Genomic DNA, 26102 nt, shown 5'->3' with positions numbered 1-26102 from the left:
TGAATGCCATACGCTTCCGTATGCGTTCACATGCGGATCCAGCGCATCTTTATTTTTTTATAACATAGGAGTAGCAGACGAGCATGCAGTCAACCTGATGGTAATTGGCTACTGCTGCCCATGGACATCTGTAATCAACCCCATATAGGATTAGATATTCCTACCTGAGGTTGGCCACAGATGCGCCGCTACCCCTGAGGACTAAGCTGGAACGCCTCGAAAAGTCTGTCTCCCTTACTACATCCTTCAAAACGGAACACAGCAGCGCCTAACACTGCTGTTATTAGTTAGAAATAGGTGTGGCGGTGGTGCCGCCGGAGTCGAACCACAAAGGGTTCTACCACCTTCAAATGGATGGATTTTCCCATACACATAAATATCTTGGTGGACTAGGCTACTACGGTATCATGTATGTGCTTGTATGTATGCGTGCGTGCGACCTTGCATGCTTGCGTGCGCAAGTGCACGTGTTTATTTATCTTTAGCTAATTATTATTTTATATTTTAGAACCGAAATATATCCGGGTCAGCTCATGTTTAATAAATAATACTGAACGTACACTTGTACAATTTATCTTAGCACGACAAATAGTGTAATATTTCGTAGTTTTAAACTAACTTTGAGGGTTTAGGGTAGACTATATATCATCTTGTTTGCATTAGGTCCGCTGTACGTAGATCCGTGTGTTGAATACGTAATTCGATGCAGAAAGTTTAACGTGAACTTATTTAAGTATATTTTTATTTAATAAGATTTAAAATTGCATACGGGTATATGAAAGCGCTGTCAAAATATAGAATTGAATTTGCAGTAGCAGCTGCAAGTGACGTTCGGTAGAGATGCGAAATATTAAACTGATACATTGAATAATACATTTATTCCCCATATCCTTTGTTTACAAATAAAAGGATTTGAGTAAACAAATTGACAGTTTATTCAAAAGTAACATAATACTGGATTGTTAGCATTGTGTTATTAATTTTAATTGAATATTATTTATTTTATACTACACTTCCAATTTACAGAGAAACCTTATCATATTTCAAACTTTCGGTGCAAAATATTGGTTACCATTGATAGTTATTGACAAGCGATTTCGAGAATTAAAGGCATCTGCTATTGATCTAAGATCTAAGGTTCGAACCCTTATTAGATATGAAATTAGTTTATCAAGTGATTGACATCGGTCATAACCATGCAGCTCACCTGATGTGAAACGTTACATTAGGTGAGCTGCACATTTGTTTACTACTCTTAATACATATAAAAGACGCTTAAACACGTAGAAAACGTCGTTTTTAAATAAAAGAAGATCCGTGTCTGATACCATCACACATCCTTATTACATTGAACGAAGTCAATTTAGAAAATGTTCATAATAAAAATCTGAATTCTCATATCTTTAACATACCTAATGTGACGATGTACCCTATGAAATTACGCAAAGGCAATTTTATAAATATTCATATGAGATCTGAGGTAGAAGCTTAGTGGTAAAACTCAGCCTCTCGATCAGCGGGTCCGTGTTATAATCTCAGGCTACGATTTTTAAAGTTATGTGCAAGAAATCACCATACGATGTTTTCCTTCCTCGTACATTAAATTATCCAATAAACGGGGAAAACATCGTAAGGAAGTCTCCACGCCTGAGAGTTCTTTAAAAAAAAAATCAAAGGTGTACGGAGCGTACGTAAAGGTGTACGAAGACCTAAACTTTTACTTTGAAAGGAGACGCACCCAGAAATAGGGCTTAATGAGTTAATGATGTCGTCGAGATCTGAGCTATCAGAACCAATAACAATAACGATGATACGCTTTCGCTAGCCGCTGATGGTCGAGCTCAGGAGATAGCAGCCGCAGTAGTGCGGGCTCGGTCGCCGGCAACGCACGTTTCCGTCACTTGTTAACGCGACTGCCAATATTTACAAAGTGATGCGCTCCATAGTTTTTTGTTTTGTATGAAATAATCACTAAGCCACGCAGCGAACTGTTGTATAGTTAAATCGAGTCTTGTGGATTCATTTTATCGAGCCGGTAAGTTGGTTTAAGTTTATTTTGGTGTTACGAAAAAGTTTAACATAAAGTTGATAATTATGACGTTGAATATTTTGGGCATTAATAACTTAACGGAAAAAGCTAGAAGATTTATTAAATATTATTTTTTCTTTTACGTAGCAAGTGAAAGATAATCACTCGCTATATTTTTAATTCGCTTTAATTGCAATCAATATTTTCTAAATCTTAATAAGAAGTTAAGTAATGGAATTTAATAACTTTGTTTATAGAATCTGGAATCACTTTTAGCAATAGCTTTATGATTGCTTGATTGATTGATGATTGAGAAACACATTATGTCTGTACATTTTTGTACATGGCAGTTTATAATGAAATATGTAATCAATAACAATCTATTTAATTTCAATTAGTTTTTATGTCAGGCGCAGTTCAGCATCTTTATTATCTTTTCCTTCTCGTTAATTAATGTACCTATAATAATATCATTTTTTGGGGAAATTTATGATTATAGTGGATGAAAACTCGTTAAAATCTCTTTAAATATTTTGTTTTGATAATATGGAAGTAACCTGGGTAAGTGGCTACTCATGGACGTAAGATCTGTAATTAGCCACCGATAAGATTAGCACCTGAGGTCGGCTTCGAATATGTACTCCTGAGGACTAAATAGGTTTGCCTCGAAAAAGTACGTCTCCCTTACCCCACCCTTCAAACTGTTATTATGCAGATGTGGGTGTGGCGGTGGTGCCTCCGGAACCACAAAGGGTTCTTACCTTTAAATTATTTACCTTGTTTATAAGTATTGGTCTACTTCGTAATGCAATTTAACAAAAGCTAACACATTAAACGTGCACACTAATGCTAACAATTTGACAAATTATTAGCATCACTTAGAATAGTGGGATACGACACATAAGGAAAAATAGAAAAGTGTAACATAAAAATTAGGATTACTATATTAAAAGTCTTACGTGAGTTTCAATGTTTATTATGGTGAACATTTCTACTATCTAACAAATAATCGAAGTAAAATTATAAAATCCTTTCTATTTCATATCAAAAAATACATTTTTATAGCATTTCTCTTAAAGAAGGGACATAAAGAATCCGAATGTGGTATAGTTATAAAAATCCTACCCCTATTTTACCGCTTTAGTGGTTGATTTTCCAAAAACGTTGAAACACCTATTTGTTACTCCTAACCGGAAAGCCAAGTACAAATCTTAATAGAGTTTGACTTTAAAATAGATCTTTAAATTATTACTATCCCCTACTTAGCTCTCTTAGGGTTAGCATATCTATACTATCGCTATTATATACACAAATACATACATGATAATCATAGTTATACCCTAGTCACTCAAACATTATACTCTAACCTATCATAGATAAGTATAGATATCTCACCGCCTTGTAATTGAAGGAAGCCATTAAATGACTTAAACAGCTGACAATTCTGTCAGCCGTTTAATGGCTGCCATGGTGTAATTTACGCGGAATAATGTCGAAAATAATTGACAGTGACAAATGTCAAAAGGCTACATTTTCTTGATAGGAGCGAGTGATCTTTTCTAATCTATGTAACCTATATTCGATAGGCTTTCAAGGAAGACCACCAACGCATAAATAACAACAAATTACAAAGTAGTCTCAAGTAGTGTAACAACAAAACAATACTAATGTATTGTTCCTGTTCAACCGTCACGCGTTATATTATTATACCTCCTATATTTTATACAAGCTGACGCCCACAGCTTCGCCCGCGTGTCAAGACTTCCGTGATGTATCGCATACATTTGGAATGATTGAGGCGATTGTTAGTAAAAAAGTAAAAAATACTGCGCCCACACCATTATTTTATCGAGAGTCTTTGTCAACCCTTTACTACACTGCGAGGCATGGGTCTCCTTTCGAAGGCAGAAGGTTTATGCCATCGTCCATGACGTTGATGCGATTGGTAGGTCTGTGAGGAATAGTCCCTTGAAATAATTTCAGTATCGTTAAAGATAATGACAATTGATTTCTACTATGAACATAACTTTGAAAAAATGCGAGACATGTGTCTATTAGGTTTTGGGCTTTAGAGGCCGAGTTTGAACTATTAGGCTCATACTACATCGTGTATGTATTATAAATGATACGTATGACATGTGGCCCACAGAAACGAAGAAATTGAAAAATCGACAAAATATGTAATATATTCTCTTACCAAACTTTCATCATCTTTGTTATTTTTATATCAATGTATATGTACGTACGATAAACATTTTTCTATTTTATTTTTGTAATGTTAATATGAAACATTTTCCTCCAGTGGAATGTCTTGCAAAAGATCGGCTAAGTCCTTTGTAAAACGAAACTTTGTATTTATTAAAATTTGGATCTCTGGTTTATAAAATTCTGAAATATTCGTTTATTTAGCGACTCTACGGTGCAATGAAGGTAAAAATATGTTATATTTGAAATACCTACATTTTTGAGGATAATTCGTTAGTCCAAAGGAATTTTATTGTAGCTGTTGTGAATTGTATGCACAATGGAAATTATGTACAGTCAGCACCAAAAGTCGATAAACAGATTAAGATTTCAAAAATACTTATACACCCAAGCGTTAATAAGTAGCTAAAAACAACTAGCACTATAATTAGACGAACGTAGTAAAGTTACAAAAGTAGATGAACACTACAGTGTCAAAAGTAGCTGAAACTTCACGTCACTAGTACACATCGTATTAGTGACGTTAGCCATTTTGCACATGTCTAAGGTGTTCAGATACTTTTGACGTATTAGTGTTCATCTAATTTTAACGCATTATAATGTTCATCTAATTATAATGCTAAGGATATTTAGCTGTCCCTGTAGTCTCGAGACTAGAATAGGGCTACGGTATCCCCTGCCTGCTGTCGTATAAGGCGACTAAAAGGGGGCTTCTGGGGTTGCGGGCGGCAAGAGTGGGAGCTCGAACCGTCCAGCAAGTAACCCCGGGAAGGACGACGGTGTGTGTGGCCGCATACCGTTGTAAATACTAGGTGTGTGGGAGGAGCGTAAACTGCTCCCTCAGGGAAGAGTCCGATTGGGGCATCGCACTCGGAGGACTCCGGTTGTGTTCCATCGGAGATCCCGGAGTTCTCTACCAACCGCCGAGGACGGCGACCGGAGTGGGGGGGGGGGGGGTTAGTGTGGTAAAAATCCCACATAACTCGGCGTCGCTACCACGTCGTCGGGTACCTTTTGAAGGTTTCCCCCTCGAAAACAAAAAAAGGGATATTTAGCTATAGTATAGGTATTTTTGGAATTTTGATCTTTTCATCTACTGAAGCTGACTGTACGTATTAATTCATGTGTTTTTAAGCTACATTTGTTTTTACTGCGCACGGATTTTTTCGCAACGAAGAGCCATTAGGCATGGTCCATCTTACCGTTCCAGTTACAATGAAAGATTCATGTCAGTACGAATTAATGGCTAAACCGTCTGTCGGGAGTAAAAAGGTCAATGACTTACGATAGGTAACAACTGGAACCAAGTGCTTACTTTTTACTGCCTTGGTTATTGTTCGTGCATAGAACTAAAAGAGCTCACCCTTTTGATTTTATTTTTACGAGTCTTTTATGAAAATTATAAGAAGACTATTATATCATGTCGGCTAAATGTGTTGGTAGATTTTTAAAACTTTAGAGACTTAATTGGCTATTTCGGCTATTGGATAATATGCTATTAAATTTTTGACCTAAACGCGGAGGGTAATATTTGTCGAGCGTATTGTCTCTTTCTTTGGGACGCCATACATCCCAAATTTTAGCAATAATATAGGTTTTATTTTTAAGAAATGGGTATATGTCTTTTTATATTTGTATTATTTATTAATTATTGACTAATTGGGCTTTATTTTTAAAAAGTTGGGTAAAAACCCAGTTTTTATCATAATTCGAATAATTAATGGAAATGGCACGATACGATTGAAATGTATGGAAATCAATTTATTTATCAATTGAGTGGTCAAATGCTCATTCAAATGAAAGGTTTGTGGGCCTTTATTCTCGTTCACTGAACGGTATGGGTGGTTTTGTGGCTTGTTTGATGAATACACATGCCTCTACCATATACAGCTTGTGTTATATGTTGTAAATGTCCACAGGCGCAAAATAGGTAAACATATGAAATATTGTATACTATGTCAAATGCAGTTAATTAAATAATATAATGTATCCATCTAGCACTAAATTTTAATCTTTCTTAAGTCTCAAATATTTACGACTCATACACATCATATAGACTCAGGCAGAAATTCAATTTAAATTATTGCCTGGCCATGGATCGAATCTGAGCCCTTTGTGCGTCCGACCGGTATAATGACAGCGACAGACAGGTCTTTTGCAATATATATTTTAATGAAAATGTCTTTTTACCTGACAGCCAAGGAAGGAAGAACAAAGATTACACAAATAAAAAAAAACTATGTTTGTCGCTGCTTGCAGCAACTTATAATATTTAATTTCTATTTTAATATACAAATTTCATTCTTGTATTAATGACTTTGTTTTTTCCTTTTCAGTTATTTTTTAAGTAGGGTTATTGTTTTTATAATAATAATATGTTTTATTGACAAGGCCACTATGGCAAAAGATAGAAACTGGGCCTCTTAGGACCTGAGGTTCGAATCCCAGTCACCTCTGATTTTTCAGATTTCGTGCTTAACACTCGTTTAAAAGGTAAAGGAAACATCACGAGAAAACGTATATTCCTAAGAGTTCTAAAAAAACTTCAAGCGTGCACGAAGTCTACCAATCCGCACTTGAATCCGCTCCGACGTATTAAATTTAAAATGTTAACATGTGTTGGATATGGTCCGGGCTGAAAATCAGCGCTGTAATTCAATCTCGGCTTTTAGTGAGCTCCGGAACCTTTTTCATCAACTTTTTCTGCAGCTCCTGATCAATTAAATAATAATAGTTTTCCTTTTTTTTAATTTTTAATACACAATTTTTAAGACAGTGAGAACTATTTTCGTAAATTGAATTCACAAGTTACCTTAATAGTGTTTTGTATATAACTATCTAGGTATATATTATATCATTATATAAATATTTATAGTAGAAAATATCTTGTGCCTAAGTTTTTGGGATAAATGTATATAACATCTAAAGAATTCTTTTAAAAAAATTAAAGGAAGCCTGAGGACCTTTCTAACGGACAATTATGAGCCATTCATCGCCTAATCTGACGCTTTCATCGACATTTCTTTCCTTCATTTCATTTCTTTCTCGTCATTTAGTTACCTTTTTTCAGAAATGGTTATTCCACTTACATTGTAAGACCTACATTTGCGTTCTCAATTTTTTTCATTTCATTTAATTTCATTTTGTGTGATTTTATTATTGATGGACCCAATTAATAAATTATTAATTTTAAACTGCATTTTATTTGTCCGTCTCAAAAATAAATTACTGCATCCATTTTGATACTGGTTTTATTATATTTATACATAAAAATGTGATGTTATTGTACTAGCAATTTTGCTAATTTATATCCTGATAAAGTAAGTTTTAATGAAGATTAAACTTTATAAACCGTAAAGCCTCTTTCCAGCTCTTTTACAAAATAAACGACCTATTTCTTACGAATACAATAATACACGTATTTTGTGTGTCTTATTCTTTATGAAAATGATAGGTAGGCAGTTCTTTGAATTATTTATCTTGGAAAAGTTATATTTAACTCAATTCAATTAATCGTCTACGACATCTCAACAACAGATTTGTTTACAGTTACACAAGAGATAACAAACCAAACCTTTGAAATTACTCCAAAATTGAAAGTCGAAGCATTACTAAATTACAGATATTTTTTTACGGATGGCGATTTATTTTTACTATGGAAGTAAGAAACGAACCGGCAGTCCACCTGATGGTAAGTACTACTGCCTTCTGCAACAGTACAAATATGGATATGGATTCCATAATTCTACTGTGCTACTGCCCCCAACGAATATTTGTAATCAGTATCAAATAGAATGGAGACCCGTGCTTTGTTTGTCCTTTTTTTTTTGTTTACGAGGGGGAAACCTTCAAATGGTAACCGGCGCCATGAGAGCGACGCAGGGTTATGTGGGATTTTTACCGCACTAAAACCCCCCCGGTGGCCGTCCTTGGCGCTGCGTAGAGCGGCGCTCCGGGATCTCCAAAGAAACGCAACCGGAGTCCTCTTAGCGCGTTGCCCCGTCGGGCTCCGCCCAGGTGAGCTTGACGCTCGCCACACCGTCTGGTGCGTACGACGGTATGCGACCACACATACCGCCGCCCTTCCCGGGGTCGCTTACCGGGCGGTTCGAGCTCCCACTCTTACCGCCCGCAGCCCCGGAAGCCCCCTTTTAGTCGCCTCTTACGACAGGCAGGGGATACTGTAGCCCTATTCTGGTCCCGAAACTATTGTTTGCCCTAAGTACTAAGTTGGAATGCCTCGTATAATGGTATCTAGTGTCTACATTAAAACACAATATGGCAGCACTTAACATTACTATTATAAATTTTTTGATCGTACGTAGATAACGAAGACCTTATAACATATTTATATACAATACAATCTGAACAAATAGTAATTTCGTAATGGATATTGTGTCAAATCACATAAGCGTGGGCTGGAAGATTTCATATTAAGTCCGTTACAGAGACATTAAGTGTAGTTTTTCATGATGTTTTTTTAAATCGTTAAACCAGGTCGGAATTAATTCACGTCTTATAATCAGAGACCCTTCTAGGATTAAATTTCTCGGAAAACAAGCGTAGGAAAAATGTCACACGGTCTATTACTTCGTGTAGGTCTAGCTAGGATAGTATTAGAATCTATTTCTAACTTACACTTCGTCTTATTTATAGATTCTTCGTCTTATTAATAGATATTGTGTTTACTCGATTGTAAGATGATCTTACTTAATTAGTTTGTACTTACTAACTATAAACTCAAAGATATTTTAGCCCGTGACGACCCGCGTGGCAGAGCGGCCACCATATCGGTCTGACGCGCAAAGGGTCCCGTTCGATTCCCGGCCAGGCAGATATCTAAATTATGAATTTAGATTTCTGTTTCTGGGTCTGGGTGTTTGTGTATTTGTCTATGTGTGTGTCCATGGCACCCACGACACCGGGGATCCTAGTGTGGGGCTGTGAGGGTAGAAAGCGTTTAAGGTACCTCATTAATAAAATTAAAAGCGTATAGCTCGCGGCGTTTGTAGATCTTATTCGACAAAGTTAATCAACGGGTGCGGTCGGAATTTTACCTCGAAGTAGTAAGGAATATAAACTTCAGATAGAAAATGCGCTCCAGTCCTCTCCCAATTGTGGTGTGGTCCCATGTCAACCGGTGGACACGTAAAAAGGGCAAGCAATGGGCAGCAATGCAGAAACACTGGCTTCTATAAGCATAAATACATTTATCATTGAAGGAATTCATTATATTGTTTTTGTTTAGTGCACAAAAACATTTATTTTGAAATTTGTAATTTATTTTAATAGCAATGACCGAAAATCAAAACATTTTGCACACACTTACCATTATCCTTTATAGGTAAATACGTAAACAAAATAAAAATAAACGTGACTACGTGTTTACCGTACGTGTTTACAATTAGTTTTTTCGCTTAACGCTCTGCCTTTACATTTCATACGGAAGATAATTAAAATGCGGCATCCAGGAAGTTTGCATATTTTTTGCTTGTTTTTCATACTTCTAACATGAGGAAGTTATTCATCTGCTGTATATTTTTAAGAATAACGGTTAATAATAAAAAAAATACTAATCTACTTACTTTTTAGGCTCTTGATTCAAAGTGTCGAATGAAACCCAATTGTTTATATATATTTTTTATTTTGTCACTAATACACATAATTGTTACTAATGTTTAGTTTTATGCCATGCTAGTAAGTAGTGAATTTTAAAGTTAATTGCTATAACGTATATAAGCTTGCCACTTTTATAGCAAATAAACACGCAGTTTCTAATTGACCACTTAGTCAATGCAGCCCAAGGAAGTTTGTTATGTTATCAAAACGTAAGAGTAGTCCAATTTCAAGTTAATCATAGACAAGATAAGCGTTTTCGCTATAACAAATCATCTCAAACCCTTTGTAATTCAACTCCAAGGACACCACAGCTATTAATAGTAGCGGGCCGTATCAGTGTTAGGCCCCGTTTATATATACAGACAGTGAACGTAACATCTCAGACAAATTTATACTTTTCAATGCAATATGCATAGATGAGTATAGATTTCTCACCGCCTTGTAATTGAAGGAAGCCATTAAATGGCTTAAACGGCTGACAATTCTGTCAGCCATTTAATGGCTGTCATGGTCTAATTTACGCGGAACAATGCCGACATGCGCAATTAAGACACGAAATCGAAGAAAAAGTGCGGAGAAATATTGTTTCATTCGTAAATGATCTAAAAACTACATTTTTTAAATATTTTTCGAACACAAAAATAGAATATGACAATTTCAATTATCAAAACTGGTTACATTTTCTTGTTAGGAGTGAGTAATCTTTACTAATCTATGGCAATATGTGAAAAGCTCGGTCCGTGTCGACGTGGTCATCTTATGGATGATATCACATACATATTTATGCACGATGTCTTATAAATACTGTGTGTATGATGTGGGCTATGCTTTGAGAGATGAGGTAAAGGAGAGGCACTCTTTAACTTATCAAATTAGTTTGCAGAGGTTTAGCAACGCATCTGTGAACGGTCTCAGTACCCTTACCATGAGTGTTTACGTTTTGACAAATCTGACTGTTTTCTTATTTGTTTACGTATTTGCCCATACAATTTCTAATCAGCGCTCCTAGCGGATTGTATCAAAGTGTCAGTAACGTAACATTAAATATCTAAATTGACAAAATGGTTTATGTTTTGTCTCTCTTTTTTGCGAACATGTAAGGTAGACAAAAGATCATCGTCACTTGAGCACTTAATTATTGTTACATTTACTCAGTCTACTGAAGCAAACGGAACAGAATAATGGATTGAGTAAACGTAAAGTAAAATTATGTTATGTTTTAAAAACTCATGGTAAGGTATGACTGTCCTATTGAGGTACATAATAAATATCTTTGGGCGGCAGTTGCCACTTACAGTAAGTTCGTAAGTTGCTCCTTTGCTTCTATAATACAAGAGAAAACAACAAAGTATTACTTTTTCCAACAACTTCGTAAAACCAATATGTAAATTGGAAAAGGAATAGCAGATGGACGGGAAAGATAAAAGGGTGAACGTCGATTGAACCGCCTAACGAGACGTGCAGTCTGCTGTCTGTTATCTCTCTGTCAGCCGCCCCCGTACCGATGTTTCTGTTGTGAGGTTGCTTAGAACCGCACTGAAAAGATTTGCTATCTAAATTTTTGTATGTGAGTGTGTGATGGCTGTATGTAGGTGTGTAATTGAATATATGTATGAACACTATTCATCGTCATCATTATCAATAACCCATTATTGTCCCACTGCTGGGCATGGGTCTCCGCTCATAATGAGAAGGATTAGGCCATAGTCCACCGCGCTGGCCAAGCGCGTATTGATCACGATGTTTTCCTTCACCGTTTAGCAAGTGATAATTAATTTCTAATACGCACATAACTTTGAAAAATCAGTGGTGCCTGGGATTTGAACGTCGGACCCCTCGATCGAGAGGCCGAGTTTCTTAACCACTAGGGTGTCACTGCTTCACACTATTCATATTAATAGTTTATGTGAGGTTATATAAATATACGCTTCATTTAGCACGTCAATCAGTAGGTCTTAATACAAAGTCTTTTTACAAGACTTCATTTAACTTACCTTGTTAGTTCATTTATTTACCTTTCGTTGGTGTATTTAGCGCCTCAAGCTCAAAACTTAATGAACAACTAAGTTTGTTGTGTACGATCTTAGATAAGTAAGCAGATTAGTATATGTAGTATACAACGTATTTAACAAGTAATATTTACAAGCTTTTATAAACTTGTTTTGTTACCTAGCATGTATGAGGGCCCAATCATGTAACTCAGTTTTAAACTAGAACCAACCAAAAACCAATCGATAACCAACCGATTGAACTGAAATTTGCATACACGATTGGTTTGGATAACAATGTATGATTACTTTAGTGTCGTTATCCTAAGATCAATATGGCGGATGCACTAAGATAACGGATCAACTACTCTTATGCACTGCCATAATGTGGATACCTTTAAATTCCTTGACGACCCGTGCGGCGCAGCGGTCACCATACCGGTCTGACGCGCAGAGGGTCCCGGTTTCGATCCCCGGCCAGACAGATTTCTATGTGATGAATTTAGGTTTCTGTTTCTGGGTCTGGGTGTTTGTGTATTTGTCTCTGTGTGTGTCCATAGCACCCACAATACAGGGAATCCTAGTGTGGGGCTGTGAGTGTAGAAAGCGTTTATTTATTTATACGATAATAGTTTGGTTTAAAAAACTGTCTACATACGTATAAATTTATTTAAATGAACAGTAGCTGTAAGCCAAATATATAAGCTTCGCAAGACTTAGGAGGAGAGGAGGATAAAGCGAAAGAGTAAAATGTTTTCAGTTTCGATTTTCTAACAGAGATTTGTAACTTTAAACAAGGATTGCGAGTGATTATATAAAAACAAATAATGTAAAAGTCATTACCAGTCATTAGGTCTTTCAGGGAAGTCTTTTTGAGTTTCCTATAAGTTGTATAATTAAAAGTGGTAATTAGATAGTGTTACCTTCTCAGGGGTATGTGATGTAATAAGAGTAAGTTAAATTATGTAATTAATCTTAGGAAAAAATCTTATTAAATTTGGTATAAATAATTATGATAATTTAAATCGCTTAATAACGGATAATAATTTAGCTTGTAGCAGCATAAGCCAGGGGTTCCCAATCTTTTGTAACCCGCGGCGCAGTTACAAGTTTAATATTCTTTCACGGCGCCCTGTGCCCTGTCCTAGCTAACTATTTGAAGAAGAGAGTCGAAAGAAATAGGTAACTACAATAATAGTAGTTACCTTAGGTTGATCGAAACGAAATTTATAACACCACAATATGAAATTGTACAATACGTTATTATAAAATAATTTAAACGGAAAACAACAAGAAAGACTTGAGAAAAAACAAAAATTAAATACGATATTTATTCAGTCAAATCAATGTGAAGGGTGAGCTAAGTGATATCCGCGCAGTTTTTCAAAGCGGGGAATATCACTTGACACTGCTATTCTCATTTCTTGCTCCAAATTGATCCTTAGCGATATTTGTTCTTTATCACAGCTACATCTGAAAACCCAGCTTCACATAGATATGATGTTGCAAACGGAATGAAATTTTTTAATACTTTGGACGTTAAATTTGGATATTCATTTTGAATCGATGACCAAAACGCCAATATTTGTGGTGTCCAATGATTAGAGGATCGACTCACGGCGCCCCTCTTTACTTTCTACGGCGCACCAGGGCGCCACGGCGCACACTTTGGGAACCCCTGGCATAAGCAATTGTATTGAATTTATATTAAATATATACAATAACTTTGCAATACAATATTGCACCAACGCGAAATAGTTGTCTCAGACTGAGGAAACTTCATATGGTCAGTGATTTCTATACGTTGGTATTTGAAAAATGTCGCCGTCGTGAAATGTCGAAGGAAAATCTCAAACGAGAAAGTCTGTAGGAACACTTGAAACATCATAGTTTTATACAACGTATCTACTTCAAGTGACTTTACGAGTACGTTCAAAGAATAGTAGCAATTTCTTTCTGATTCACCTGTTTATATTATATAAAAAACTTCTTGTCCCTGAAACCACTGATAAGCCCTATTGTGCGAGCTCCTTTTACACGCTTCCAAAATATCAGACCTGTGCTATAATAGCTTTATTATCGCGCAGAAATCTTAAGTATAAGAAGAAAACAATAGCGTAATGAGACAGTGGCAAATAAGACACAAAATTTCGGATCTTCTCGGAGAAAAACAAAGATTAGCTAAATTTAATTTCGGAGCGAGCTTATTAATATATTGTCGCAATTGTCTTCGGAATGTTGGATCGCTGTCGTAATTACGTACATTCATTTGGTTTATTCGGGATATAAGGTTTTATTCTTAGCACAATGATTGCTATTGCATTGTTCAAGACATTAGAAATGTTCACGTTTACAAATTTTTCGCGTTATAAAAGATAAAGTAGCGAGTAACCTTAAATGTCGGTGACTTAAATAGGTAGCAGTTATGTAGAAATGGCGTGTCAGTTTTTTTTTACTAAGCTGGAACGCCTCGGAAAAGATGTTTCCTTACCACCACCCTTCAAATCAGAACACAGCAGCGCTTAACACTGCTGTTATAAGGCAGAAATAGATGTGGCGGTGGTGCCGCCGGCGTCAAACCACAAAGGGTTCTACCACCTGCCAAGTGTATGCCGGCCAAACTACACATGCGGTGGTCATCTCAGACCACAAGAGTGGCAACGTATCAGTGATCGCCTTCAAGTGGAACTCCTGTTTTTCGAACTGCCAAGGAAAGATGATTCTCGCACATATGTAAATTTCTAAATTTATTTATTTATGGAGTTGGTTATGAATTGGGACCATTTAAAAACAAGTGAATTGCGTGCTGGTTTGCTACTTTATATTTTAAAATAGTACTATTACTTACTTATAAGCACTGTTGATTATAATAAAATGACGTATGACATTTTAATCTTAATAAAACGCTATTACTATTCTTTACGTCAATGCAAAACATAAACTAACATATTTACCTACGTATCCGATATGTGTGTTTTAATTATAGCGTGATATAAATCCTTGCCCTTTATACGTCTATTATGGTTAACCCCACGATCGTATGTGGGATCTAACCGATAATATTTTAATGGCTGTAAATGACTGTTATCGTCGTTAATAAGAAGCTTGGATGTTAACGATATCGCATTTTTATAACATTACATTAAAATTATAAGTGACTCATTTGATACTACAGTTTAAACACAGATGCGGGTATGTGAAGTGGGGACGACACCATGGCGGCGCTCGAGTTAACAGAGAGCGACATTCTGGTCGGAGACTTCAGCAAGAACAGTCGAATAACGGAGATACTTGTGTAGTTATAATACTTCTAATCACTAGTACTCACTTACGTATATTTATTATACCGTTACTCTGTACCTTTAATGTGACTATATTATTACACGACTTCAAGACTTTCAAGATGACTTTCAAGAAATGACTGAGTTTATAAGGGTTCTCTGTTATTTAATACTAGATGCGACCGCGGCTTCGCCTGAATTTTAAAAAATATATCATGACATACATATAACTGAAAATATCTCCAGATGGCGCCACTGACATTCCAATGAAGTCGTCCCTTGAAGACTAAGTTGTAATGCCTCGGAAAAGTATTTTCCCTTACCACAACCCTCAAATCAGAACTCAACATCACTTTACACTGCTATAAATAGGCAGTAATACCTGTCGCGGTGGTGATCTTCTAACTCTACACAGAACAAGTGTTTTCCCTGAAGCCGATCAGAGATACGTTACCGGTCCTGAAGACCTCGTTAAGATAGTCCTCGCCTCATATATGTCAAAGCCTCATTTGAAGGTGGTAGAACCCTTTGTGGTTCGACTCCGTCGGCACCACCGCTACACCTATGTATTCTTGCCTTATAACAGCAGTGTTAAGCGCAGCTATGTTCTGGTTTTTAGAGTGTGGTAAGGGAGACATACTTGTCCTAGGCGTTCCAGGTTAGTCCTCAAGGGTAGCGGCGCATCTGTATCCGACCTCAGGTAGGAATATTTAATCCTATCTGGGGTTGATTACAGGTGTCCATGGGCGGCAGTAGCCACTTACCATCAGGTGGACTGCATGCTCTTCTGCTACTCCTATATTATATACAAAAAAACACTTGACTCCTTTATTCTGTTCGAAGTTCATGACAGGTTTTATCGTTCGATAACAATAACATAACACTTATAGAGGAGGTACTTGTTTGTTTCCATTTCGTTAAGAAAACACGTAGGGAGCTTTTTAGGTACTCATGTCATATTTTCATGTATGTTTATTGATCAATGTTATTGTCTATGGTTGTTGTGACTGGATGACAAGTGGATTACAAGGTGGTAGTTGTGTTTTATAACCGTTTACATGAAGTATTTTTTTATGTCTTATCAATTGACACATCAATGGATGTTCTAGTATTTTGTAAAAATATTGAGCTAGCAACGTTGTAGTCACTTATAAAATGCTATGTTATGTTATTCAATTTTGAAAAATATAGGTATATAGGTATATCTTAAATATTACAATTTTTGCATATACCTACAATGTACATGGTTTGTTTATATAGAAATATTAAAGGATGACTTTTAAATAATCAGTGTTACAATATAAAGGAAAAATCACATCGTATCACAAAGATTCGTTGTATTGATATAATTAGTTAAAATTACTTTTAACATTTTCATGTTTGCAAATATTTCATAATACAATCACAAAACGGGCTAAACGACGTTTAATTTGAAATTGTTGTAGTATACTTATGTAATATCGCCTGTTATTAGTTTCTAGCGACCAGACATTGTCAAACTTCAATGTAGGCAAAGCATTGATTATTATAATTAGGTTTAAAGAATTTATTGTCTAAAGAAATAACAAAATTTCACTTAAAAGACAAACTTAAGCTAATACAGTAAAATAACTTCAGTAAGCGTGCTTATAAATATATAATTATTAATAATAACAAGCGTATAAGGTCGGGAAATGACATATTACTTGCTTACTTGTCATAAATTATTTATTGTACCTAAAAGGTTACGTTGATAAATATCATCGTAGGACACTATAATTTAGGTCGCTAATATTTTAGTACTTTTACTAACTGATACTTTTACTAAAGATAGATTCCTACTTAAGGTCGGTCACAGATGTGCCGCTACCCTTGAGGACTAAGGTGGAACGCCTCGGAAAACGTCTCCCTTACCACACCCTTCAAACCAAAACACAGCGGCGCTTGACACTGCTGATAATAGGCAGAAATAGGTGTGTCGATGGCGCCGGAGTCGAACCTCAAAGGGGTCTACCACCTTTTTATTTCTGCTTATTTTCATTTAATGCTTGTCTCATTGGCTGTTCGCCGAGATTTTTGTTTCATACATCTGTTACACACGCTGATTCATAAAGATTGATGGTGCGTACACCATTAGGAGCGGCATCCGAAAGAACGTGCGTTTCATACGAAAACCTAATTTGAATGTAACGTGCGCCTAATATATAAATCATTGTTTTATTACAGTTACAAACAAAGAGTATAGAACATTTTGCGGTATGACTGTTACCTTCATTGCCACCAGAATTACTTTTTATAACGTGTTATAAAGTTTTGCGGCAGTTTTAGTCACAAGGAAATGATACATATATTTACTTTAATGTGAACACACTTGGTTCTCGAGAGTGTAAGGTATGTATGAATACTAAATCTATGATTTACACATATCGACTGTCGATAATTTTAATTCTTGAATAAAATCTAATATGTACCTACCCGTCGCTCAAACAACAAATTGGACCCCCTAGGGACAGCGGTTTACACAACTGCTGTAGTAAGGAATAAGATGATTATGTAACTATTTCTTACGTGAAAGGAGCTGCTGATCACGGACATTGCGCGATCATCCTTAACATCGTAATTGCATGTACATTTCATCATCACCACTATTGGACATGACTCTTCTCTCAGAATGAGAAGGTTTAAGCCATAATCCACCGCGCTGGCCAAGTGCGTATTGGTAGACTTCACATACCTTCGAAAACGTTTTTTTAAAGGTTTCTCAGGTATGCAGGTTTCATCAAGATTTTCCTTCACCGTTTAAGCGAGTGATAATTAATTTCTAATACGCACATAACTTTGGAAAAATCAGAGGCGCGTGCCAATGATTTGAACCTCGGACCCCTCGATCAAGAGGCCGAGTTTCTTAACTAGGCTATCACTACTTTTGCTGCATGTACATTTGCTACATATAAATATGATAAGAAAATTTCATATTTTATTTTATTATTATTATAATAGATATTTTTGAACACCGTGCCTAATCGTTGTCATGTTTTTACGGTACATGAATTGACATTTAATCTCTTTCTGTAGCACTACCATGAGTTTACAAAAGTATTACTCGCTAGCGACTGCGTAAAATAAATGTATGAAAAATTGTACAGCGCCTCTGGTGGTTACTCGTAGAAGTAAAATCCGTAGTGGCGTAACTCGATACGTAAAAAACCTATCGAAATCAAATCGTTAGCGAATGTCAGACAGTCGTTGTCAATTGACAGACGTTGTCAAAAAATACCGTAACGATAGTAGTTATGTTATTCACTAGCAAAATGACAATAGTTTTCTATTTACAATTTCTATAGTGGCGTTTCTATGCCAACTCATGGTAGTGCTACTGATTCGCTCGGGGCCGTAGTTTCGCTACACCAAAGGTTAAAGTAGAAATATTTATTCGAAGCGTTCCAACTTAACTCTCAGGGGCCAATGCCAATGTATATGTGATCTGTTTTAAGGAAGATTCCGTTCTATATTGCCAATAGGTTGCAGAAGTAATAGAAGCGATGGTATTGAGGCGTTAATCTGTATGTCATATTAGTTTCTATAATTAAAGTTTTTCGTGGTTTCGATTCCAGAGGCACCACCGCCACACATGTAACTAATTTATAACAGTCCTATTGTGCTGCTGGGTTTTGGTTTGAAAGGTGTGGTAAGGGTGATACTATGATTAGAGGCGTTCCAACTTAGCTTTTAGGGGTAGTAGGGCATATGTTCATCCGTGACTGGAATCAGGTAGGATTCCAAATATTTCAATCCTACCTAATGTAGATTACAAATGCCCATGGGTTGCGGTGGTTTCGTAATATTGTGGACGATATGTTCATTTGCTACTACTACGAGTATATTAAATAATAATTATAGTTTAAAAACTAAAACACCACGCTAAAATCGCACAAGGAAAATCGTTAATCCTGATTCCTGACGATCGTGATGAGGAGAATGGGAAAAAAATATTAAAGTCGTATATTGTCATCGGTTCTTGATAATTGTTCAAAACTTTAAATTAATCGGACCGTCCAAAGTGGGTAAAAATCGAGTTCAAAAATTCCGTTACATACATACATAGATACAACTCGAATTAATAAAAGCGTGGTAAAAAAAAGTGGTGTTGCTCTTGATATGTATGCGAAAACTGCGTTAGGTATAGCGAAATTTGCTAGTGTTGTATTATTATTAGTGTTGACGGCTCGCGTGGCGGAGCGGTCATCATACCGGTCTGACGCGCAGAGGGTCCCGGGTTCGATCCCCGGCCAGACAGAAATCTAAATTATGAATTTAGGTTTCTATTACTGGGTCTGGGTGTTTGTGTATTTGTCTCTATGTGTGTCCATAGCACCCACGATACAGGGAATCCTAGTGTGGGCTGTGAGTGTAAAAAGCGTTTATTTAGTACCTTTATTCATGGTGTAGGTCATTTATTTTTGCAGCGTGACACTTATGTCAATATAGCGCCAGTTTAAATATTTACGCATACTTTAATGTTGTTTCATTATAATAATTCTCTCTTCAGTTTTATAATTTTACAAAATTTAATACAACGTAAAGTCTTGTTATTTCTTTATGTAATTATTTTTGTATTAATGAGTGTCCCAAGATCTGATAGCACCAAAGCTTACTAAGCTACATCTTTGATATAAACAATGTTTACAAAAAAAGCCTTTCAATTATAATGTAATTTTGAGAATCATTACTCAAATTAGTGTCAATCTATTTGAAGGTTATCTAGCTCCGGCAAATCTTGTTCAATTAATCTTGTTATCGAATATATTAACTCGCAGTCTTGTCTACGCTAACGAGTTAATTTATTCTAAAAGTTATATTTTTTATCAAACAGTCATATATACCTTAAATTACCCTAGATTTAAATCTTAAACACGTAAATTTCTACACTTATAGCATGACATTAGCTTTTTCCTATGTTGTGGGAGCCATAGACAGATACAAAGACGAAAGCACAAACATTCAAAACTAGAGCCGAAATCTAAATTTATCATTTAGATAATTATTTGTCTGATGGGAGTCGAACCTGGAACCCACTGCATGTCAGACACCTCGGCCAAGCCGGTCATTCAAACCTCTCAGCTAAAAATACCTTAAATCAGTTAACCAGTACTTAAAAAGAATTATCTAATGCACATGAAGTCTTTCTATTAAAAAGATAGTGAAATTTGAAAAATAAGAACGACGAAAATGCTTTTCTATTTCCACCAAAACAAGTCGCATGTGAAGGAACGACGGAAAATTATATCGGGGTAAGAAAAGGGATAAAATAAGATTGCAATCGAACTCGTAAGTGGCACTTTTCTACAGAAGCCGAAAGATGGATGACTTGCACAGATATATTATACTTCATTTTTCACTTCGCTGATATGATGGGCAGATAGGATAGAGTATCAACGCTTCTTACACAAGACGGCCGCAGACGAAACCATATTGTAGAGTCGATAGCTCATTTTATACACTCCTTCGCTTTCAATACGATATTGATGACTCTTTTTTTATGGTAATATTTTTTATAAAAACTGTTCAAGTGCGAATTTGCAGGGTCGAATGCGGCGGGTTCCGTCCAACAATTTTCTATTTTTATTTGCTTTTAGTATTTGTTATTATGGCTGCTGTAGCAACTAAAGAAATAAATGTATTGTGTTGTGTTGTAAAATAAACGGAAAAATGTCGTAAAATACTGATTTTCCGTATTTAAGAACTCTATTTATTTTTCCATTTTATTATTTTTAGAATTTGCTTTTATAATATACACGGTAATATACACTTTGTAAAAATTTCAACGGTCTATCTTTGATGGTTTAAAAGATAAAGAGCACTGTTACAGAGGGACAAACACCGGGCGCTTATTAAATAGTCTTCCGTTTTTATACTTTGAATACGGAACCCTGAAACAGAAACACTCTTACACTTAAAAGTGAAACCCTAAAACACTTTTTCACTTGGCTACGGAACCCTGAAACACGACTGGCACAAACGTTCTTTCTAGGGACTTGAAGAAATATATACTCTTCGTGGCATTGCTCTTGTAATCTTGCATATTGCCGCTCAGACACAACAATTTATTTGTGCGGCACTATTCCGTGTCAGATCAATTTGTCTCGTGTTTAAGGAATCATCCGTTTGTTTGTTTCTTTTGCATTTTAATCATGCAATTGTCTTGTAAAATGTACTGAAATCTTGGATATCAATATTTATTAAACACTAAAACTATGAAGACTAAAATTAATTATATTATCTTCTCTTGTAATCTTCTAGGTAGCAGCTAAGTTCCCGCTTTTCAAATTCAAATTAACGAGTAATTACTAAATAATGTATTATTACATGTTGTTTACAGCTTCCTTCCAACATTTAACATTTTCAATAACTCTTTGATACGTCAATCAAGGGTAATCACTTGGCTTCCAACCGAAGAAATCATTCAAAGAAATTGCCAATATTCCTTTATTGGACGTAGGAAGAACATAGAACACTCCGCACATAGAAACTTGAAATTTCCAACACTATTTCAAAGAAGAAAAATATTCTGGAAGAAAAAAATATACTCTATGGAATGATTTAAAGAATTCGGCTACTAACTTTTTATGACATGCGTAAAGTTCATATTAAAGTTTACAAGAAATTAGTTGCCAATCTAACATAATAACACCAAATAAATTTAAAATCATATAAGGGATAATAAAATAAAGAACAGTGTAATAAAGCAACAAGTCACAAATATAACTTCACATCATATTAAAACGTAGTATCTCATTTGGATTTACTCGTAAGTTTGTTCATATAGGGATTCAAAATATGATAATGTTTGTACACAGTTTTGATATCACCGACAACAGATTAGACTGATGAGAGCTCACTTGGGATAGGTCGTATTATAGTACTATCTAAACTTACACCTAATAGTCATAAGCAATTATGAATAGTTTTGACAATGATCATATTAATAATAATTCTCTCTTCAGTTTTATAATTTTACAAAATTTAATACAACGTAAAGTCTTGTTATTTCTTTATGTAATTATTTTTGTATTAACTAGTGTCCCAAGATCTGATAGCACCAAAGCTTACTAAGCTACATCTTTGATATAAACAATGTTTACAAAAAAAAGCCCTTGAATTATAATGTAATTTTGAGAATCATCACTCAAATTAGTGTCAATCTATTTGAAGGTTATCTAGCTCCGGCAAATCTTGTTCAATTAATCTTGTTATCGAATATATTAACTCGCAGTCTTGTCTACGCTAACGAGTTAATTTATTCTAAAAGTTATATTTTTTATCAAACAGTCATATATACCTTAAATTACCCTAGATTTAAATCTTAAACACGTAAATTTCTACACTTATAGCATGACATTAGCTTTTTCCTATGTTGTGGGAGCCATAGACAGATACAAAGACGAAAGCACAAACATTCAAAACTAGAGCCGAAATCTAAATTTATCATTTAGATAATTATTTGTCTGATGGGAGTCGAACCTGGAACCCACTGCATGTCAGACACCTCGGCCAAGCCGGTCATTCAAACCTCTCAGCTAAAAATACCTTAAATCAGTTAACCAGTACTTAAAAAGAATTATCTAATGCACATGAAGTCTTTCTATTAAAAAGATAGTGAAATTTGAAAAATAAGAACGACGAAAATGCTTTTCTATTTCCACCAAAACAAGTCGCATGTGAAGGAACGACGGAAAATTATATCGGGGTAAGAAAAGGGATAAAATAAGATTGCAATCGAACTCGTAAGTGGCACTTTTCTACAGAAGCCGAAAGATGGATGACTTGCACAGATATATTATACTTCATTTTTCACTTCGCTGATATGATGGGCAGATAGGATAGAGTATCAACGCTTCTTACACAAGACGGCCGCAGACGAAACCATATTGTAGAGTTGATAGCTCATTTTATACACTCCTTCGCTTTCAATACGATATTGATGACTCTTTTTGTGGTAATATTTTTTATAAAAACTGCTCAAGTGCGAATTTGCAAGGTCGAATGCGGCGGGTTCCGTCCCAACAATTTTCTATTTTTATTTGCTTTTAGTATTTGTTATTATGGCTGCTGTAGCAACTAAAGAAATAAATGTATTGCGAAATGCACTGAAAATTATCGTAAAGTACTAGTTTCCCGTATTTATTTTTCCATTTTATTATTTTTAGTATTTGCTTTTATAATGTGTTACCGTGACACATTCTCTGTAAAAATTTCAACGGTCTGTCTTTTACGATTCAAGAGATAGAGAGCACTGTTACAGACGGACAAACAGCGTTCCGTTTTTACATTTTGAATATGGAGCCCTGAAACAGAAACTCTCTTGCACTTAAAACTGAAACCCTAAAACACTTTTTCACTTGGCTGCGGAACCCCGAAACACACGACTGGCACAAACGTTATTTCTAGGGACTTAAAGAAATATATGCTCTTCGTGGCATTGCTCTTGTAATCTTGCATATTGCCGTTCAGACACAACAATTTATTTGTGCGGCACTATTCCGTGTCAGATCAATTTGTCTCGTGTTTAAGCAATCATCCGTTTCTTTGTTTCTTTTGCATTTTAATCATGCAATTGTCTTGTAAAATTTACTGAAATCTTGGATATCAATATTTATTAAACACTAAAACTATGAAGACTAAAATTAATTATATTATCTTCTCTTGTAATCTTCTAGGTAGCAGCTAAGTTCCCGCTTTTCAAATTCAAATTAACGAGTAATTACTAAATAATGTATTATTACATGTTGTTTACAGCTTCTTTCCAACATTTAACATTTTCAATAACTCTTTGATACGTCAATCAAGGGTAATCACTTGGCTTCCAACCGGAGAAATCATTCAAAGAAATTGCCAATATTCCTTTATTGGACGTAGGAAGAACAGAACACTCCGCACATAGAAACTTGAAATTTCCAACACTATTTCAAAGAAGAAAAATATTCTGGAAGAAAAAAATATACTCTATGGAATGATTTAAAGAATTCGGCTACTAACTTTTTATGACCTGCGTAAAGTTTATATTAAAGTTTACAAGAATTTAGTTGCCAATCTAACATAATAACACCAAATAAATTTAAAATCATATAAGGGATAATAAAATAAAGAACAGTGTAATAAAGCAACAAGTCACAAATATAACTTCACATCATATTAAAACGTAGTATCTAATTTGGATTTAAGTTTGTTCATATAGGGATTCAAAATAATATAATAATATGATATAATAATATGATATGATAATGTTTGTACAGTAACAGTTTTGATATCACCGACAACAGATTAGACTGATGAGAGCTCACCTGGGATAGGTCGTATTATAGTACTATCTAAACTTACACCTAATAGTCATAAGCAATTATGAATAGTTTTGACAATGATCATATTTGTTACCTCCTTAGTCGATTGTTATTTTTGGTTTTACGACAAAACGTATAAAACCAAATGTGTACATGTAAATCAATCTGGGACCATAATTTTACTTACTTTTCCGTAAAACGAATAGTTAGGAGACGGCGCCGAAGTAGCGTACATACATTTACTATAGCCGCTTGTCCACCGCACGTCCGTCATCCCGACCGCCGATATTTCGAGCAGATCGCCGTGACCGCTAGATCTGCACCGAGATTTTGACAGGCCGATGTGCCGGCAATATAAAACACATAAGAACTTATACACTGCCGTCACGCGCATGGCAGCTGAAACAAAATAAACCGTCGATATCGTCTTTTGTCTGATAGAACGTGACAACGATTTTCACCCCTTGTTCAAAATGGCGGCCGAGGGACAAGAATTGCGACTTTACACTGATGCTTGTCATTCAAAAAAATAAATTGTAACATTTCAATTAACTACTCGTACGTAACTTTGGTACAAACTTCTGCGGCATTTCCACGTGGTTTACTTGTCACAGCTGTGTTCTGTTCCAAGGTTACATGATCTGGTTTTATAGTTGCATTTCAGATGAAATTACTGTCTTTATAAAACAAAGTACCTATAATATGTCTCTATTTAGCTAACCAAATGCATTGGGAATACGATTGGATTTTGTGAGCACACGTTGACATATGTATAGCAAAATCAGAATTTGTAGGTGTACCTCGGAAGGAATCGAATAGCCATGGGCGACCATACGTGCCTTAGAGACTCCGGTTCATAGTGTGATCGCCTTAAGAGTTTTAGTAGTCCAGAATTTCATGTAAGACGATTTCACTTAAGAGGATATTGAAGACTACGGGCAGTCTTCAATATCCTCTTAAAATAGTATATAAGTTATCTTTTCTTCTTCGTATCTTCTTCTTCTTCTTCTTCGTATTCTTTTTATTATCGTTTCTTGAGGACCGATATGTAATAATAACTGATCAGTTATTATTAAATATAATACAAATAATATATTTTTTCTCAATCTAGCGTACTTTTTTCATTATAGTAAAAAGTTTATGTTTTTGATGGTATTTTGTGTAGATATATAGTAATAACGTAGCGCTTAACCTTATTAATTGCTAATTAACCTTATTCAATTATTTGATATTTTTAACTACATAAATATAAGGTGAATAACTAACGAACATTCATATTTATTCGTGACCTACTTGTTGTTACTTGTCTTGCATTTTGATTGTTATCAGTTGACGACATGTTTACAAGTCAATATAAATATTTGTAAAATGAATGAACTTTACAAATGTCTAGCTCTGCGCTTTGTCTGATTATTACCTTATATATAAAATACTCGTGTCACAATGTTAGTTACCGTACTCCTCCGAAACGGTTTTACCGATTTTCACCAAAAATTATATGTATATTCAGTAGGTCTGAGAATCAGCTACTATCTATTTTTCATACCCCTAAGTGATAAGGGTTGTTCACCCTTAACATTTTTATATTTATATGGCAAAACAACGTTTGCCGGGTCAGCTAGTAATGTATAACTCCTCCTCCTATGTCTCCTCTCAGAGTGAA

At 35.3% G+C, this 26102-nt stretch overlaps 1 protein-coding gene across 2 annotated transcripts in view; it reads left to right on the top strand.

Moving 5' to 3' along the window:
- Nucleotides 1-1851: 1851 nt before the first annotated feature.
- Nucleotides 1852-26102, top strand: part of NGR-A13 (neuropeptide receptor A13) — a 76147-nt gene continuing 51896 nt past the window's right edge. For both annotated transcript variants that reach the window (XM_073087637.1, XM_073087636.1), the window contains exon 1: nt 1852-2035. The gene's annotated coding sequence lies outside the window, so the exon portion shown is untranslated. The remainder of the gene's footprint in view (nt 2036-26102) is intronic.

Source organism: Epargyreus clarus, unplaced genomic scaffold (genome assembly GCF_041222505.1).
Source record: "Epargyreus clarus isolate Ecla_fem2 unplaced genomic scaffold, WU_Ecla_fem_2.2 ptg000026l, whole genome shotgun sequence".
NCBI classification, from domain to species: domain Eukaryota; kingdom Metazoa; phylum Arthropoda; class Insecta; order Lepidoptera; family Hesperiidae; genus Epargyreus; species Epargyreus clarus.
Note: the sequence above shows the minus strand (reverse complement) of the source record. Positions and strands in the feature narration are given on the sequence as shown.